The sequence below is a fragment of the Suncus etruscus genome, chromosome X, assembly GCF_024139225.1.
Source record: "Suncus etruscus isolate mSunEtr1 chromosome X, mSunEtr1.pri.cur, whole genome shotgun sequence".
Taxonomy (NCBI): domain Eukaryota; kingdom Metazoa; phylum Chordata; class Mammalia; order Eulipotyphla; family Soricidae; genus Suncus; species Suncus etruscus.
In genome coordinates this window covers 131,027,346-131,047,928 of record NC_064868.1, presented here as the reverse complement: position 1 = coordinate 131,047,928, position 20,583 = coordinate 131,027,346, and the positions used below count along the sequence as shown (strand labels likewise).

Genomic DNA, 20,583 nt, shown 5'->3' with positions numbered 1-20,583 from the left:
CTTAGTGTGATTTTTTCTTCTTGTTGCGATGGTGTTCTTTCCTTAGAAAGAGTGCATGGCCGCGTAGCGAAGCGGAACGGCCGTGCTCTTCTGGAGCCTCTTTTCGGCCCACTCCCAAGAGGTTCACGTGGCAGGACAGTAGACAGAAACACACACAGGCGGCACTCACAATTTTTCACAGTCGGGCCCCACTGGGCAGGCGTAGTTTCGTAGATTTTCCCAGCCTGACTTCATAAACAGGGGACCTGGCTTCTGCAAAGTACTGCTTATAGCCGGTGTTCACGTTATGGAGCAGTTCCTTGGTGTTCCCGCCCTAGAATGGGCCTCTGGGAGAGCGAGTTTTCTGGAGCCTCTTTTCAGCCCAGTCCCAAGAGTTTCACGCGGCAGGACAGTAGACAGACACACACAGGCAGCACTCACAATTTTTCACAATTGGGCCCCACTGGGCAGGCGTCAGTTTTGTGAATTCTGATGTTAGGCTTGAGGAGTCTAGGATAGCTTTCATTTTTTTTTTCTGGCAGGAATGCCTGGTGAATGTATTCCATAACTCAATGACTTTTTCTTTACAACTAAACAAACGTAGCATCTAGATCGAAAGCAAAAATTACTGGGCCAGGAGATGGTTGGTTTAAAGGACTCACTGCATGATTTGCATGTATAAGACCTGAGTTCAAACTCTATACTGCATGTTCCACCAAGCACTACCAGTTGTAGCCTCTGAGCAACTTCCCAGGAATAGCCACCGAGCACTGCCAGAGGTGACACCAAAATAAAAACAAAAAACTAATCCATCATTTCTGGCACCCCAGAACTTCACATATACACACCCTTTAAGCCACTTTTCTCCACACTAGAGTAGTTGATACCTTTGTAGCTCTTATCTGCCTAGCTAATCAGGAGGCTCAAAGCTCTCTCTAGCATATGTGTGTGTATGTGTGTGCATGCACCCATGTAGTCACATGCAACCAAGCTGACCTATGTTCACATACTAGCCTTTGATTCTGCCACACGCATCATCAAACTATCCAGACAATTGAGGTTTCAAAGTTCTTCACATACCATATTTTTCATACCATCAAACGCACCTTTTCCTCCCAAAAGATGGGGGGAATGTCTGTGTGTCTTATGGAGAGAAGCCGCCTAGAGCTGAAGCCTGAGTACAGTGGAGGAGAGCAGAGACCACTTGACACCCGCAGTGTGATGCCCCCTTTATTGTACAGACATGCCACATAGGACGAGCAATCGGATAACACACTTTTTTTTGGTTTTTGGGTCGGACCCGGCAGCGCTCAGGGGTTATTCCTAGCTCTATGCTCAGAAATCGCTCCTGGCAGGCTCCGGAGACCATATGGGATGCCACGATTCTAATGACCTTCTGCATGAAAGGCAAACGCCTTACCTCCATGCTAGCTCTCTGGCCCCTGGTGAACAGACTTTCACCATCACATAGAGAGCTTTTATTGAAGACTATTTGATCGCTGCTGCAGCTTTTATTTTTATTTATTTATTTGTTTATTTTGGTTTTGGGGTCACAGCCGGCAACACTCAGGGGTTACTCCTGGCTGTATGCTCAGAAATCGCTCCTGGCAGGCTCAGGGGACCTTATGGGATGCCAGAATTCAAATCACCGACCTTCTGCATGAAAGGCAAATGCCTTATCTCCATGCTATCTCTCCGGTCCCCGCAACTTTTATTTTTTATATTAACTAAAAAGTATTTAACTTTTTTTATTTTCTGATGTAAAATGGTAGGTAAATATGTTTAACCAGCTGTGGACCGACGTATTGTAAATATACTTTGGCCTCACAGGCTGGTTGTTCCCAGCTCTCCTGACGGCGTCTAGTGTTGCACTATTTGCTTTAGAATATTTTTTCTTATTTTTCTCATCTAAAAACTATGTGCATCTTATGGTCAGTTGCATCTTACAGAGCGAAAAAATATGGTAGTTTTACATTTGAGTTCTATTTCTTTACCTTAAGTGCAGCTTAATGACCAACAGCATGAGCTTTGGAGTCAATCTTCTGTAATAAAAAAAAGAAAGTACTTTCAGTTAAAGCTAGGACTCCTCAAAATTTGAGACTCAGCAAATCCAATAATTTAATGTAATCTATTAACTTCACTGGCTCCAGCCCCTAGGTTGATGATATGGTGGAAATAAGATCTCCCTTCTCCAAGTCCCCTGAACATGGCCTGAAGCACCCTTCAAACACTTAACAGAAAGAAGCCCCCAGAACCATGAGGTGTGGCCCCCAAACCAAACCAAAACATGGCCTGAGAGATAGAGTGGATCATGTACTTGACTTGCATGAGACTAACCTGTATTCAATCTCAAACACCCCATAGGGTCCCACAAACTCAGTCAGGAGTGTTCCTTAAGCACAGAGCCAGGATGAAGCCCTGGACACAACTGGGTGTAGTATTAACACTCTCCTCTCCCCCACCCCCCAAAAAAAACAAACCCAATGAGGGCCTGTTATGCAGTAGGTATCTGGAGAACTAAAACTCCCATCTCGACATCAATAAGTAATCGGGGATTCCTATGAGGTTGGATTTCTTTCTGCAGACAGCAGAGGGCGCCCTCAGCCACAAACTCAGTCATTGAGCACTGCGAGGGAAAGGGAAAGGAAGTTTGCCAAGTTCTTTAAGCGTAGGAAAACTTTGAGAAACAGAAATGTGCACAAAAATTGGCTGTTTAGATAAATTCTTCGTATCTAAAATAAAACTAAATATTTCAAATGTTGAACTAGATCTCCTTACTGTTGTTGCCAACGCATCCTCAAGTTTTCTTCACTGTCTTAACTAGGAATAGGGGTGAAAACGGGTATGAGTTTGAAAAGAAAAATACGAGATATTGGGAGAAGATAGTCCAGGGAATATGATGTTGGCTGGAATGGGGACAGACCCTAATTTGATTCATCATACCACATATGCTCCCAGTGAACACCAAGAGCAATCCCTGAGCAAAGAGTCGGGAAAAGCTCCTGAACACCACCAGTTGTAACCCAAAACCCACCCACCCCAATAATCAAGAGCAGCCAGTAACAATGCTGGATGATCTTATGGTTAAAAAGTAATAATTGGAAGATGAAAAGAGGGAGCCACCATGTTAGGGGCCTCACTATTCGAGGAAGAGTATGAGGGTGAGTGCCTTCTAGATTTTGGGCTGGGACGGGGGAAAGCAGAACCCCAGAAACACCAATGAGCACAGACGGAAGAAGCATCGACCATATCTGCCCATTTCTGGGCAAAGGAAAAGCCCCATAAGACAGGTAGAAAAGGTACTGCTCTGGGGGAACTGTAGATCTAATAGAACAGGTAGGGTGCTTGCCCTGCATGCAGCTGGCCCCAGTTTGATCCCCAGCATCCCACATGATCCTCTGAGCTCCAGCAGGAGTATTTCCTGAGTGCAGATCCAGGAATTACTCTGAGCATCGCCTGGTGTGACCCTTTCCTTTCTCAGAAGAACTGTCTGGGTGACCAAATGCCATGGAGAAAGGGTATCGATCCACTCGTCTCCCACAAGCACAGACCTAGAAGAAAGAATTTCTGCCCTTCCCAAATAGAAATAGGTGCTTCCCACTCCTCCACAGGGTGACTTAAGAAAAGGCTTAACAGGAGGTGGACGCTTAAATAAGCCCCAACGTCCAACCTGCCGTCAAAAGTGACTTCCTACGATTTGGCTGTAAGAAAAAAATGAAATAGTCAAATTTGAGTATGGAGCTGGAGAGTATCATGATGAGTGAAATTCGTCAGAAGAGGGACAGACACAGGATGACCTCATTATATGCTGATATAAAGAAAAAGGCGAGGGGAATAGCAGATGTCTACAGGGAGCAGAAACTGAGAACTGGTCTTCAGTGGGAAGCTTACTATGGGGATTGAGTTAAGGGCTGTGGGACAATGGTAGAAGGAAGCAGACCCCAGTGTGGTGTTGGAATAGCTCTTGTATGAAATGCTAATAATAACGATTTATGAACCACGATTCACCAACTTCTTAAAACTTTCCATTTAAAAGTTACCTCCGAAGGAGCTTGCTTACAGGACTAAGTACATGCTTTGCATTTTTGTGGTCCAGGTTCCATCCTTGGCCCTGCCTGCTCCCCTGAGCACCACTGGGAGCCAGGGAGCCATCCCCAAGCACTGAGCCAGGAGGAGCCCTTGGACACCACTAGGTGTGGCCCCAAATTACAAACCAACCCAAGGAAAATGACTTTCCAAGAGCCAGTAAGATCTTCAACTGAAAAGAAAGTGAATAGTCAAGACCAGAAGAATGAAAAACTAGAATTATCCAACACAGCTATTATTTTTTGGACTAAGGGTGGCACATGATTGGTTGTGGTGCTCGCATACTTAACTGTGGAGCTCACCAGGATTGCACATTGAGTTGTGCAGCTTGTACACATACTCACCAACCACTACACTTTTGTTATGTTTAGTTTGGGCCCTTACCCAGCATGCTCAAAAGTTACCCCTGTGCTCGCTTCGGCAGCACATATACTCAAATTGGAACGATACAGAGAAGATTAGCATGGCCCCTGCGCGAGGAGGACATGCAAATTCGTGAAGCGTTCCATATTTTTAAGGATAGCATGTTCCTGCAAAAAAAAAAAAAAGTTACCCCTGACTCTGTTTTCAGGAATCATTCCTGGCAGTGCTTGGCGAACCATAAGAGATTCTGGGATCAAATTGCACCTTTTACTTGTGACATTCAGTACATTCTGGGGGTCCAGAACATTGGGGGTTGCTGTGGTGCTCACTCAGGTACTCTTACTACTGGAAAGGAAGACCAGGATTGCTTGCACACCATTTTGTTGTTCTTGTGGGTTGAGTTTTTTTGAAGGCTCTTGGCTCTGGCTCCATGATCCAGGGGCTGCTCTCTTGTGATGCTAAGGGGTTTAGGTAGTGTCAGGGATTGAATGCATCTCTTGTACACGAAACATTCACTCAGGCCATTGATTTATTCTCAGCTCTTATTTGTTAATTGTTTTCTTTGTTTTGGGGCCAGGACACCCTTCATTTTGTTTTAACAAGGGCTGTACCCAGAGGTGTTGGGGATACCAAGGTCCACACCTAGCTCAACCTAGCATTAATCAAGATGCTTAGGCCAGTAGTACTTGAGGCCTACCAGGGCTACATCAATGGGGACATGTGATACCAAAGATTGCACTCAGCGAGTTTGGTACATACTAGGTATTTGCTTTGCCACTTGAAATATCTCCCAAACCTCTCAAATATTTTTAGGTCACACCCAGCAGCATTCAAGGCTTACTTCTGACTCTGTGTTCATGGATACTGATCCATGGGCTCAAAGGGCCCCAGGTCATTCACATAGAAGGCATGAATTTTTTTTACTATACATTTTTTTTAACTTTTTGTTTGTTTTGGGGCCATACCCAGCACTGCTCAGGGCCTATTCCTTCCTGACTCTGTACTCAGGGACCATTCTTAGTAGACTTGAAAACTATGTGGTTTGGGACATGAATCCAAGTCAGCTGCTTGCAAAACAAGTACCTACCCACTGTACTATATCTCTGAATCCCTCCAATGTTTTATAATTGTGCCATTCACCAGAACTACTGTACTGTAGCTATGGTACTTGCACACAAGATCACCAGGGGCCACTGTGGTGCTCCCTTATTTTTTTTTGTTGACATAACTCCTTGGGTGTCTCATACTAGTTGAGTGCTAGTAGACCCCAGGATTGCACTTTGAGGTTTGCGCTAGAAGTTATGCACTTTGTTTCAGCACTAAAAATACCAGACAGCAGGATTACACCACCAAGCTCAGCCCATGTTGGGGTGGCGTGTAACTGGGCACACTCTTGCTACAGAGCCATCCCAGAGCCTTGACCAAGATTATTTTAAAATATACAATATAGGAGGGCTGGACTAATACAACTGCAGGTAGGGTTTTTCTCTTGCATGAAGCTGACCTGGGTTTGATCCTCGGCATCCCATATGATCCACTGAGCACTGTCAGGAATGACCCCTGAGCGCAGAGCCAGGAGTAATTCCTGAGCACTGCTGAGTGTGACCCTAAAATCAATAAAAATCATACAACATAATATGTATAATGTGTTCTAACATAAATACATTATTCTTTTTTTGGACTAAAACAAAATTGTAGAGATCTAATTAGTTTTCCCCTTAAAATTTTCTTAATTCTCTTGACATTTATTAAATTTTAAGTTGTAGGATTTATCTAACTCATGTAAATTAAAAATCTGTTAGCACAAAATTATGCATGATGTTTAGTTTTTTAATTTTATGTACCTGTAAAAAATATAGTGTTTAAAAACATTTTAATTGCTTTTTAACCATGGTTACGAGGCTGTTCATAATACAGTTGTTTTTTTTCACAGTAGCAAAATTGTTCATGATTAAGTTTCAGTCATACAATGTATAACACCCTTCACCAGTGCATATTTCCTGACACCAGTGTCCCCAGTTTCCCATCTGCCCTACCCCCTGCCTGCCTCTGGGGAGACATTTTTCTTCCCTCTCTCATTCTCTACAGTCCCTTATTTTTCCTTTTAGACATTGTGTTTTGCAATATTGTTACTGAAGGGGTATATCATGTATATCATTTTATCTCTTTTCCTCACCCAGTTCTTGTCCAGAGTGCTCATTTTCAACTATCATTGTCATAGTGTTCCCTTCTTTTCCCTAACTGCATTTCTCTGCTCTTTTTGACAAGCTGTCTGCCATGGACTGGTCCTTTCTATTGTCTCTAGACATCACCATAATTCTTCTAAAATATCCTGCAAATGAGTGTGATTATTCTATAGCATAATACTCAGCCTAGCAATCCATTTGTAAGCAAATGCCATGACTTCATTTTTCCTAATAGCTGCATAATATTCCATTGTGTATATATACCACAGCTTTTTAGCCACTCATCTGTTTGGGGACACTTGGGTTATTTCCAGATTTTGGCTATTGCAAATAGTGCTTCAATTAACATAGGCATGTAGAGGGCTTTTCTGCATTGTGTTTTTGAGCTTCTGGGGGTATATTCCTAGGAGTGATAATTTTGGGTAATATGGATGCTCAGTTACTAGTTTTTGAGGAATATTCATATTATTTTTATTATTATCCATAAAAGACTAGATCAATCTACATTTCCACCAGCAGTGAATGAGAGGCCCTCTCTCCCGACATCCTTGTCAGCACTTGTTGTTCTTGTTCTTTGTGATATGTGCCACTCTCTGTGTTGTGAGATGATATCTAATTGTTGTTTTGATTTGTATTTCCATAATGATTAATAATGTGGAGCAATTTTTTATGTGCCCTTTGGCCATCTGTATTTCTTTTTTGAAGGAAATAGCTGTTCATTTCTTCTCCCTATTTTTTGGATGGGGTTCAGTGACATTTTTCTTGCTATGCTCTACCAATACAATCTTAGTTCTTAATACCTTATTAGATAGCTATTGGGTGAATAGTTTCTCCCATTCCATGAGTAATCTTTGTATTCTAGTCACTTTTACATAAAGAATCTTATATTAATGTAGTACCATTTGTTTATCTTTGCTTCCACTTGCTTGGGCAGTAGTGTATCATCCTTGAAGATGCCTTTAGCTTCAAAGTCATGAATTGTTCTGCTTACATATTCCTCTATGCACCTTATGGTTTCAGGCACAATATCAAAGTATTTAGCCCATTTTAATTTGACCTTTGGAGTTAAAGAGTTCCTTTATTTTCTTTTGCATGTAGTTGACCACTTTGCCCCAAACCACTTGTTGAAGAGGTTTACTTGCTCCACTTAGAGAATTTCTTTCCTCTTTATTAAAGATTAATTGATCATATACTGGAGGGTCAGTCTCTCAAAATTTCAAGTCTGTTCTATTGATCTGTGGGTTTGTCTTTATTCCAATACCATGTAGTTTTATTTATCTTTTTTGAGGTATGACGATTACAACTTTATTTTTTTTACTACTACAATGACTTACTTTTATTTTTTTAATTTTTATTGTGACCATAGTGCATTACAAATCTTTCACTGCATCATTTTGGTACATGGTGACAATGAATGAGGGGCATTCCCACCACCAGTGCTGTCCTCCCTCCACCCCTGTTCCCAGTATGCATCCCATATCTCCCTCCTCTACCCCCCAGTATGCTAGTGCAACTGGTCTCCACTTTACAGCTTGTTGTAGATTGAGCCTCTATTCCACCATCATTGGAGATAAAAAGGATAAGAAAAAGGGGAGAAAAAAATTTGGTGACAACTACCAAAAAAAGAAAGAAGAGAGAAAAAAAAGAAAAGAAAAATGGAAGAAAAAAGAAAAAAAATGAACCCGGCAACTATAAATAAAAATAAATCTCTAAATAATAACTACAAGAGTGAAAAAGAATGAGAAAAGTGGAAGAAAAATGAGAAGGAAAATAAAGTCAAAAACTAACAAATCAAAACAAAACAAGAAAAAGTATGGGTGCTGGAGTGGTAGGGTTTGGCGTTCCCCCCACTTTTTTTTTTTTTTTTTTTTTTTTTGCATAGGCACAGTAAGCATTGGGGAAGAAAGGGAATTGCTGTGGCCTAAGAGATTCAGGGTTTCTCCATCCTTGAAGCATACCATCATGGGATCAACCCCTGGCTCCATATATACTAATTACCCCATCCCAAAGATTTTTTGTGATGCCAGGAAGATTACAACTTTATTAAAGTCATGTTTTTTACTGTGAACAGTTTTATTGACTTTAATTGCTTTATTTAAGCACTTTGGTTGCAAAGTTGTACATTGTTGGTTTCAGTCATGCAATGTACACCATCCTTCACCAGTGCACCCTTCCAGTCACTAATTCACTGCCTCCCCTCACCCCTGCCTTGCTCTAGGGAAGGCAATTTGCTTCTCTTTCACACATAGATACTCTATTTCCTTTTTATTTGGGGGTGGGCTACATCTGGCATTGTTCAGAGGTTACTCCTGGGTCTGCACTCAGGAATCACTTAAGGGACCATATGAGATGCGGAGGATCAAATCTGGGCGGGCCACGTACAAAGCAAGCACCCTACCTGCTGTGCTATCACACCGGCCCCTCTCTCTTTCTTTTTTGATGCTATGGTTTTCTCTATTGTTGAAGAGATGCCTTGCTTGTAAGTTTATTTTTTAATTAATATCTTTATTTAAACACCTTGATTACAAACATGATTGTGGTTGGGTCTCAGTCATGTAAAGAACACCCCCCTTCACCAGTGCAACATTCCCATCACGAATGTCCCAAATCCCCCTCCTCTTCACCCCACCCCCGCCTGAAATCTAGACAGACTTTCTACTTTTTGCTTGTAAGTTTCTACAAATTGTTGTCCAGAGCGATCAGTTCCAACTATCATCATCCAAGTAGACACCTTACCAATCTAGCCACACACAGAGCTCTGTGTGGCAAGCTTGGGTAGGCCCTCCTGATTTTTATTTTCGTTGTCTCTGGGTTTTTATTACCATATTACCTCTTGTTTTCCTTATATCTGACAAATGAGTGAGATTATTCTGTGCCTATCCCTTTCCCTCTGGCTCATTTCACTTGGCAAAATAGTCTTTATGTCCATCCATGAATAACAGATTTCATGATTTCATTTTTTCCTAATAAACTGCATAGTATTCCATTGTGTGGATATACTGCAACTTCTTTAACCACTCATCTGTTGTCGGGCACCTGGGTTGTTTCCAGATTCTAGCTATTATAAATAGTGCTATGCTGAACATAGGAGTGCAGAGGACATTTTTGTATTTTGTTTTTGTGTTCCTGGCTTATATTCCTAGGAGTGGTATTACAGGATCATATAGAAGCTCAATTTCTAGCTTTTTAAGGAATGTCCATATTGTTTTCCAAATAGGCTGGACCAGTTTGCAATCCTACCAGCAGTAAATGAGAGTTGCTCTCTCCTTGCATCCACACCAGCACTTGCTATTGTTGTGTGTATGTGTGTGTGATATGTACTAGTCTCTGTGGTGTGAGATGATATCTCATTGTTGTTTTGCTTTGTATCTCACTAATGATTAGTGATGAGGAATTTTATTATTTCCTGCCACCAGCTTTCTTTTGTGTCAATTAGTTGCTCTCTTTTCAATTTCTTTTTTTTTTCTTTTCAGTTTCTTAAGCTGTGTCATTAAGTTATTTATGAAGGCCCTTTCTTCCTTTTTTATGAATGCTTGTAAAACTATACATTTCCCTCTTCATATCCCTTGCTGTGTCCCACAGATTCTGATTCACGTCTTCATTCTCATTTGTTCCCAGGAATCCTTTTTTGGCTTATTTAAAAAAATTAATAATGTCTTTATTTAAACACCGTGATTACAAACATGATTGTAATTGGGTTTCAGTCATACAAAGAACACTCTTTTCACCAGTGCAACATTCCCACCACCAATGCCCCCTGTCTTACTCCTCACACATCCTCTACCTGTATTCAAGATAGGAATTCTACTTCTCTCACTCATTAATATATACATACACACACATATATTTATAAACAGCCACAGAGTGAAAAAGTACCGCACTTCTGACTCTGTCCCTCTGGACAGGGCCATGCTCACCAGGCTAGTGCAGGAACTAGGGAACTAGTGGCAGGGGGCTAAGGTTTTTTCTCTGGTTTCTCCTTCTGGGTGGAAACGCCCTCCTGGCTGGCTATGGCAGGAGGCTCACCATCCTGTTTTAATCATTACTGCTTTATAGTACAGTTTATTTTTGTTTGTTTTGTTTTGGGGTCACACACGGCAGTGCTCAGGGTTAACTCCTGTCTCTGAGCTCAGAAATTGCTCCTAGCAAGCTCAGGGTACCATACGGGATGCTAGGGATTGAGCCTGGGTCCATACTGGGTCCGCAGCATGCAAGGCAAACACTTTACTGCTGTGCTATCACTCCGGCCCTTATGGTACAGTTTAAATTTGGAGATTATGATGCCCTCATATTCTTTTTCCCAAGAATTGCTTTAGCTGTTTGTGGATGTTTATTGTTCTATATGAATTTCAGGAGTGAAATCACTTTTAATTCATCAATTTATTATTGATTTACAACAGTGTGGAATTCCAGATTAGTTCAGTTCATTTAAATATGTGTAGGTGTCACCACCTCCACAACCTACAAAATAGATTTCTCCCTTATGTAAGATAAACATAGTAAGGGAACAAATGGCCCAAGCAATTAAAATAGAAACTTCTTTCTATAGAACTGAAAATATTTTTCTGTAGAACAGATTTTTTTATAAAACAGAAAATATTTTTTTTATAGAACGACTTTTTTTATATATAACATGGGAGTGGGGAATAGACCTTGCTACATTTTGCTGCCTACAGAAATACATCTGAATAGTGTTCAAACATATACTCAAAATCAAAGATTGGAGAAAAATCATCCAAGCAAACAACTCCCTTAAAAAAGCTGGAGTGATCATATTGCTATCTGATGAAATAAACTTTAGACTCAGAAAAGCTGTAAGAGACAAAGATTTTGTACTAATCAAGGGATACATACAACAGGAAAAATCACAGCCCTGAACATATACAAACTCAATGAGGGAACAGAAAAATATCTAATACAATTGTTGACAAATTTGAAAGAAGACATCAACGGCAATACAATAATTGTGGGAGACCTCAACACTGCCCTGTCACCCCTTGATAGGTCAGCCAGGCTGAAATCCAATAAGAATATACTAGCTCTGAAAAGAGAAATGGAAGAAAGTGGATTAGTAGATATATATAGGGCACTCCATCCCCAGAAAACTAGATACACATTCTTCTCCAATGCACATGGGCCATTCTTCAGGATAGACCACATGCTGGCCCATAAAACATATCTCCATAAAATCAAGAGGATAGAAATCATAAAGACAACCATCTCAGTTCACAGAGCACTGAAATTAGAAGTGAAATACAAAGGGGCACAGAAGAAAAACTTCAACACATGGAAATTAAACAGCTCACTACTGAACAACCAGTGGATCAAGAATGAAATCAAAGATGAAATCAAAACATTCCTGAAAATAAATGAAAATGAAGACACAAATTACCAGAATTTATGGAACAAAGCAAAAGCAGTACTAAGAGGGAAATTTATTGTTTTGCAAGCACACATAAGAAAGAAGGGGCCTATATAAAAAGCTTAATGACACAGCTTATAAAATTAGAAAATGATCAACAGGATTATTTCCTGCATCGACATTTGCTTTCAGACCTCTGTCTCACCAGACCCTTATTTTGGAGTCAGACTCTGCAAACAACCAAGATGCCCTTCAACAATGAATGGCAAAAGAAATTGGTACATGTTCACAATGGAATACTATGCAGCCATCAGGAGAGATGAAGGCATGAAATTTTCCTATACATGGATGTACATGGAATCTATTATGCTGAGTCAAATATGTCAGAGGGAGAGAGAAAGATGCAGAATAGTTTCACTCATCTAAGGGTTTTAACAAAAGTGAATGACATTTTTAGCAGTATCTTAGAGACAAGAGAGACGTGTGCTGGAAGGTGCAGCACATGACATGAAGTTCACCACATAGAGTGTAGTTAGAGAAATAACTACACTGAGAACTATCATAACAATGTGAATGAATGAATGAATGAATGAGGGATGTGGAAAGCCTGTCTAAAGTACAGGTGGGGGTGGGTGGGGAGGAGGGAGATTTGGGACATTGGTGACGGGAAGGTAGCACTGGTGAAGGGGGTGTGTTCTTTTTATGACAAAAGCCAACTACAATCATGTATGTAATCATGGTGCTTAAATAAAGAAAAAAAGAATAAAATCAAATTTTAAAAGGTATTCAAATAACCCATAGGAAATTAGTAAATATAAAAACCTCACACTGGAAACCAGCAGTGAAATGGTGTTCTTGATTTCTAGCATGTTAAAGTAATCAAATGAGATGTACACATTTAAATACACCGATCAAAAGTTATATATTGGCATAAGGGATTAGAAAACATGGCAAAATATTGACTAGACTTATAATTTCATTATTTCTACAGTTCTTGAATTACATGTGTATAACTGACCCAAATCCAATGTTCTATGCCAATGATCTCAACAAAACTGTTTGCAAATATTGGCTGTTCATGGGGTCTGAGTGATAGCACAGTGGTGGGGTGTTTGCCTTGCATGTGGCCGACCTGGGACAGACGAGGGTTCGATCCTTGGCATCCCATATGGTCCCCTGAGCCTGCCAGGAGCAATTTCTGAACGTAAAGCCAGGAGTAGCCCCTGAGTACAGGGTGTGGCCCCAAAACAAAGAAACAAGCAAAAAACAAAAAAAATACTGGCTGTCCAGCTCATTTTAATTTCAGATAAACAATGAATAATTTCCAGGACAATTATTATCTCAGCTACACTATCAAATTTCCCAGAGCTCCTGGGTTTCTTCCCAGATGTTCACTTCTCCGAAAAATCTATTTCAGAAAGAAAACTCATTGGTTTAATGCATATGTCTTCTCCAAGGAAGTCGAGTAAATTATCTCAGAAGATGGTTTCTCTTATTGGGTTTTATGAGTGGATTCAGGGAGCTCATCGAAATGAAATTCCCCAACATCTAGGAGTCGCCCTGTGAATGTTTCTCTCCACCTTTCCTTAAGCAGACTGGTTGTTGTGCTCTAGATAAAAATAAAACAGTGTAGGTTCTCAGCCCCCAGTGCAATGCTTATTTTGTAACAAATTTGGGGGGAAGGTTGGAGCCACACCTGGTGACAGGTTTACTCCTGTCTCTTTGCTCCGGGATCACCCCTGGAGGGGTTCGTGGGACCATTTGTGGTATCAAGGATAAAATCCAGGGCCGGTGAGGTGGCGCTAGAGGTAAGGTGCCTGCCTTTCAAGCGCTAGCCAAGGAAGGACCTCGGTTCGATCCCCTGGAGTCCCATATGGTCCCCCCAAGCCAGGGGCAATTTCTGAGCGCTTAGCCAGGAGTAACCCCTGGGCATCAAACGGGTGTGGCCGGAAAAAAAAAAGGATAAAACCCAGGTCAGTTGCGTGCAAGGCAAGCTCTGTCCCCATGGTACTCTCATCCATGAATGCCAAGATAAGACATGGGTCACAAAACTCCAAGGGGCACAAATGTACTGCCAGGGAAAAGGGAGATCTCTCTTTTTCTTGTCCATGGACAGAGCCTGTGTTTCCTCTCTGGGAAGCAAGCAACTGATGTTACCTGTAAAGCCTCCCATAGTAGAGCCATCCAAGGATATGGATGCCTAACTTGAAACCTTCCCCACCCATGTGAGCATTTCCCCACACTCTGCTACATTGCTCTGTGCTACTCTGAGCTCCTGCTAACAGTGAGCTCTGGACAGGAGATCATCGGAGGAAAAAAACACTTCTAAATGAGTTGCTAACTGCTGTGGCAAAAAAAAAATGTCGTCAAGGATGTCTTTTCCACAGCATCCTCTCTGAGGACCTGGGAGCTATTCCTAGCTGTTCTTAGCACTGACTGTGTGATTGATCCATTTGATTTTTATTTCTTGGGCATTGTGAATTTTGCTATTTCGCAAACTGCCCTCTTACTCGTTGACTATTAGAAAGCCAATTTAGAGGCCCACCCGGGCAATTACAGTGCTTTTCACAGCATGCAGTCTTACTTTATCTTGGCTCTGATTTTGGTCTGCTCTGGGTTGATTTGTTTAGTTTGCTCTTTTATGCTGCTTTCACTGATCTTGTGGAGCCTAGTAAGCTGACTGAAAGCTTTTCTGAAAGAAAAAAAAAAGTGAAGCTGGAGGGAACTGGAGAAATTGTTAAGTAGGTAGGGCACCTGCTTGATTTGCATGTGGTTGACCTACATTCTATCCCTGGCACTCAAATGGGCCCCTGAGAACTTCCAGGAGTGATTTCTGAGCATAGAACATCAGTAAGCCCCAAGTACCACTAGGTGTGTCCCCACCCAAAAAGGTGAATCTGAAATTGTATCGACAGGATTTTTTATTCCTATTCACCATGTCCTTCACTCCTACTATGTCTTTTTTTAGGATGGTCATATGCGATCATCAGTGTTTACTCTTGGCTTTGTGTCTTAGAAATCATTCATGGTGGTGCTCAATGCTCAGAGGACCATATGGGGTGCCAAGGATAGAACCTGGGCGAGATGTGGGCAAGGCATGCACCCTACCTGCTGTACTATCTCTCTGGCCTGTTCATGGTTTTAGATTACTCCTGGCTTCTGTTTATTAATGGAACAGTCTCATCCACCATGCCTTGGCTTACCACTTAAGAACGAATTGAGCAGAGCAATAAAGAAGTGTTCCATAATGAAAATTCCCTCCTTCCTTCCTTCCTTCCTTCCTTCCTTCCTTCCTTCCTTCCTTCCTTCCTTCCTTCCTTCCTTCCTTCCTTCCTTCCTTCCTTCCTTCCTTCCTTCCTGCCTTCCTGCCTGCCTTCCTGCCTTCCTTCCTGCCTTCCTTCCTGCCTTCCTGCCTTCCTTCCTGCCTTCCTTCCTGCCTTCCTTCCTGCCTTCCTTCCTGCCTTCTTCCTTCCCAGGAGCTATTTTTGGCTCTGTGCTTGAGTGAACCCTGGCATTGCTCAAGAGAACATATGTGGAGGTAAGGATTTGAACCAGAGTTGACAGGGTGTAAGGCAAGCAGCTGAAATCCCAGATTATCTGTATAGTTATTTTTGTTTTTACTTAGGAGTCAAAACAAGTCAGGCTACTCCTGACTCAGTGCTGAAGAATTGTTCCAGGCAGTGCTCTAGAAACTATGCAGAATCCCGGATGGAATGGGACCCCCTATTTCCCAGCATGCAAAGCATGTATTCATCCCAGACAGCTAAGAACTGCATTTTTAAGAAGCTGCATCCGCATCCAGGGCAGCTAGCCTGCTTTCCCAAGTGAAGAGTCTAAAATGTTAGGAAGGGGACTAGAGTAATATTACAGAGGCAGGCAAGCTGCTTGCCTTACATGTGGCCAACCTGTGTTCAATTCCGAACATCCCATATGTTCCTCTGAGCACTCTCAGAAATGATCCTTCCGCATGCAAGGCAAACGCCCTACCTCTATGCTATCTCTCCTGCCCCCATACTAACTTCATTGGGTTGTTGTACATCAAGTGTTAAACTACTAGAATCAGCTGTTACGGTTTGATTTTTATGTGCTTGTGAGGTTTGTGAATTTAAAATATACATATGTATTTATATATATTTTTTCACATACATAAGCATGTGTATTTTCTCTTTTCTCTTACCTTTGTTGTTGTGCTTGTTACAGTGATCAGGGTTGAGATCGCATACTGCTGTAGTACTTGGAGAACGTGCATGGTACTGGGGTTCAAACTCATGCCTTATGTTTGTAAAGTAAGCTCTTTGTGCCACTGAGTCATCCCCCACCACTAGCCGCCTAACTATCTTGTTTTAATACATTTATTCCTCAACCAATCCATCCTCACCTTTCTTCCATCCTCATTACTTCACCAGAATAGTTGTCCAAAATCTCTAGTTGTCTTCAAGAATCCAGGTCCAAAGGTCAATCACCCTCAAATTACTAGGCCTCTTGGCCCCAGTTTTCCTATTGATCATTCACAACTTTTGATAATTTGTGGTTAGTGGGATTCCTCCATACCCTTATGGCTTTCCTACCTCTCTTCTTCTCGATTGCCTTGCAAAGTCTTTCTCATCTGTCTGACCTCTTAAGTATTGGAGTGCCTAATACTGTTCTCTGAATCTTTTCTTTTCTGCTTGTATTCATTGATAGGAGATGACATTTGTCTGTGTGGATAAATTCCTCATTGCACAGAACCTAACAGAACACTGTTAGGCACTGCTTTTCTGCCTAGACAGAACATACATCCTGATTTTTCCTTAAACAGAAATCATGTCCTGTTTTTTTTTGTTGTTGTCTGTTTGGTTTTTGGTCTTTGGGTCACACTTGGTGGCACTCAGGGATCACTCCTGGCTCTGCTCTCAGAAGTCATTCCTGGCAGGCTCGGGGGACCATATGGGATGCTGGGATTCGAACCACCGTCCATCCTGTGTTGGCTGCGTGCAAGGCAAATGCCTTACTGCTGTGCTATTGCTCCACCCCTCCCATTTTTTCTTTAAACAAAGCACTTATATTGTTTTTCTCCTTTTCCTGGTTTCCTCCTAACATGATTGGCCGAGACACATTATAAACATACCATCTCCACCTAACATGAGAGTTGCTATTTTTGTAATCCCCGAAGTGGCTCATAGATGGTTTTTAAATCTATAAGCTATCTACTCACCCAGGACCTGACATCACCAGCTTTACCTGCATGCAGTACCCGGAACAGGGATCTGAGAACAGAGATCGCAACACAGGGACAAAAGTGGTGAGTGGGGTAACAAGTCTTCCACCATGATGGCCCACTCATGCTGGGCTGAATGGCATCACATTTTATGGGAGCATCAGTATACATGGCCCCCTTCTGAGTTGCTTTACACTTATTTGCATATTTTTGTGCACCAGACCAAAAGTGGCATGCCCTCTAGAGATTCTCCCTTGCACATGCCTCAAGAGGAGAGGGTGCCTTCCCAGTAGCCATGCATTCTTGATCTTCCCAAGGCTGATAATTTATTGTTCATTACTGGTGTCAAAACTGGAGAGACCTCCATCTGCCAAGTATGATTTAACCAACATCAGATGAGGAAGATGTACATGATGAGCTGCCTACTACCTTTTCAGACTCAAGAGTCTTAAAATGGTTTCCTAGAAACTGTGCCTTCCCCTCTCCCATCTCTTCCCTGTAGAGACTACCTTAGACATAGTTCCAAGCGAAGCTTCTGGTTAAAACCCTTATCAGTTCATATTCCATCTAGGCCTCACGAATTTCTCCTTTTCTTCCTTATTGATCTGGAGGATGATAAGCCTTCATCTTATAAAGATTTTAAAATGGAGTCACTCAGCCATTTTAAAAAGGCCTATGCTTTGTATGAACCTACTTCTCCATACTGCAATGAATCCTTAACATGCTGGAGTGAAAGCACTTTGGACTCCCCGGGATGTTCATGTGGTTGCTAAAACCTGCCTAAGCCCTTCTCAATATATACAATGGAAGTGTGGCTCAATGATGAGGCCAAGATAAAACTCCACACCTTACATCATTCGGGGAGAAACTATTTATTTAATGCTAGTAGTTGAATGAGAGTGGGAGGACACAAAAAACTACCTGCATTTCCTTGTGCTGTTTTAACTCATAGCAGCATTGTAGGCTATGGAAAAGATTGATGTTGGTGCTGAATTTAAAGAAACTTGTGCAAGGACTTTTCAGAACATTTTTCTCAGAAGAACTTCTCTCCCACTACCCAGCTGGGAAACTTTGGGATTTTTTCAGAAGGATTCCTTTGTAATCTCTTCCATCATTCACTCCTCCCCCATTCCCAGTGCCCTGTTGTATTACATTGATGGTGCATCCTTAGGAAAAGGTGGGATCTTGACCTCTCCCTGACCACACAGTTTTTACCAGTTACAATTCTGCCCAACAAGTGGAACTCGTTACTTAGATTTATTTACTCCCCCGTGTGTCAGACCCTTATTTTCACATTGTCATATTTGTACTTTCATATTTGCGCATTGTCAACATTTGACAGTTTTCCAATTTGTTAGTGATGTGTTTTTCCCTAAAACATTGGGGTGCAAGAAAAGATTTTTGTAAAAAATTATAAAACCATTTTGTTTGTTCTGTTGTTGGTACTTAGAATTGAACCCGGTGTTCCATGTGCAAGGCAAGAGTTCCAATTATATTTTTGGGCCACAGTTGGTGGTGCTCAGAACTTACTCCTGGCTTTATGCTTAGGAATAACTCCTGGTAGGACTCAGGGGACTTTGTGCATGACTGAGTATTGAACTCTAGTTGGCTTTGAGCAAGGCAAGCTCCCTATCCTCTTTATGGTCTCTCTGGCCCCAAAGAAAGGTTTTATTGTTTGTTTTATTTCTGGTTCACACTCAGCTGAGTTTTGGGCTTATTCTGTTTTGTCCTCAGGGATCACTCTTGGTAGGCACAGAGGACCATATGGGATGTTGAGGACAGAACATGGATCGTCCATTAGCAAGGCAGCACCCTACCCACTGTACTATTTCTCCAGCCTAACAAAGAAATTTGGACACAATATAATTTGATTTGTTCTAGCTGGAGAGACAAGAGGCTCACAGCTCACAATGGCTCAGTGTCCTTGCCCCCTCCCTGCCTCCTCTCTCACTCCCAGTAGCAAAAGGGGTAGCTCTAATGGAGACCATTCTGAGAAAACTAGTTGTAAAACCTTCATGATAAAGTACAAACTCACATCAAACCAAGTAAGCACAAATAATAAGACAGTTCTGGCTCTGAAAGTTCACGCACAGGCTCTATTCTCAGCACTGTGAGTTAGTCCCCTGAGCACTATCAGAGTGATGGCCCCTGCCTTACTTGGGCCTGAGCAAGACCAAATGTCCGTACTCTGGTTATAAACTCCCGCTTCTCCCCCACACTCCTGATAGTTCCATAGGAACAAATATCAGTGTCACTCCCCCATCTTTGGAAATGTCAGCCCTGTGAGCACAAATTTCATTTCCCCTTTGGAATGTCCTTGTCCTCCCAGGCATGTGTCAAGCCCCCATATTTATCTCTCTTTCTGGAGCTGACACAAGCCCCGCAATGCCTCTGCCAAAGTCTAGGCCTGGATCTTCCAAGAGGAGCGTTTTTTCTGGAGCTTTCTTTGCATTTTCTTGATCTGGGTATTCTAGAGCAGGATGTTAACTTTACTTATCTCGGTATTCCACCTCCAGATTTGTAAAGTGAACCCAGTTAATGTTTGGCAGGTGGCCGACTAGACTGAAGGAATGGTCTTTACTCTATTAATAGGCCCTATTAATATTTCTTTTGAAGTAGCAGGGTTAGCTATATGGGGCTATCTTTACTGATAAGCATGAATTACATCCAGCTTCTTTCTCTCCCAGCCTGGAAGTCATAAAGAAGAGATCCCCTCTTTCCTGATGTGAAAGAGGGGTTTCTTAAATGCAGTTGCCTTTAAGCTCTCTCTAGCCTGAAGAGGAGCCCCAATGGGCCCTCCAGGTTAGGTTAGGGAAAGCACCCTGGGAGACTGTGGCCCTTGAGAGAAAGTCTGCAGTCTTCATGTTGACTCTACTCATGTCACAAAATCAGTTAGCACAGGGAGAGTGTCAGGCCAGCACAGAGGAAGGGGTGGAGCCAGAAGCTTAGAAATTTACCAGCAACTCCAGATGGAAAATGAACTCTCAGACTCTTCCTGACATTTCCTATTCAATGAGGCAGTGAGACAGAGAATGGAGTCATAAGAAACAACTGTTTTTCTGGATGGAGCAACAGTAGAGGAGGAATGGCGCTTGCCTGGCACATGGCCAACCTGAGTTCCACCTGGATTTGATCCCGTGAGCCCCACTAGGAGTGATCCTTGAGTGTTGATGTATCTAAAGGGGTTACTGTTAATGCATCTTTAAAGGGTGATTACGACACCCCCACACCATTTCGGCCAGTGGGTTGAGATGGTCAACTGACCAATTGTAAAAGGAGAAGCCTGGAAGTTCATGGGGGGTCAGGAAAATACGAGGGGAAAGCTGGCTGGCCTCACCCCATTCCTCTGCAGGCCTGGCAATCTGGCCGTGATCTCTCTCTCTGTCTCTCTCTCTCTCTCTCTCCCTCCC

At 42.1% G+C, this 20,583-nt stretch overlaps 1 protein-coding gene and 1 non-coding gene across 2 annotated transcripts in view; one reads left to right on the top strand and one right to left on the bottom strand.

The window, feature by feature from the left end:
* Positions 1-1,473: 1,473 nt before the first annotated feature.
* LOC125999072 (eukaryotic translation initiation factor 5A-1-like) overlaps positions 1,474-20,583 on the bottom strand; it is a 179,173-nt gene continuing 160,063 nt past the window's right edge. The window contains 1 exon segment of the mRNA XM_049767042.1: positions 1,474-1,487. The gene's annotated coding sequence lies outside the window, so the exon portion shown is untranslated.
* LOC126000168 (U6 spliceosomal RNA) lies at positions 4,474-4,580 on the top strand. The gene has a single exon (XR_007492530.1). It is a non-coding gene; the product is annotated as a U6 spliceosomal RNA (small nuclear RNA).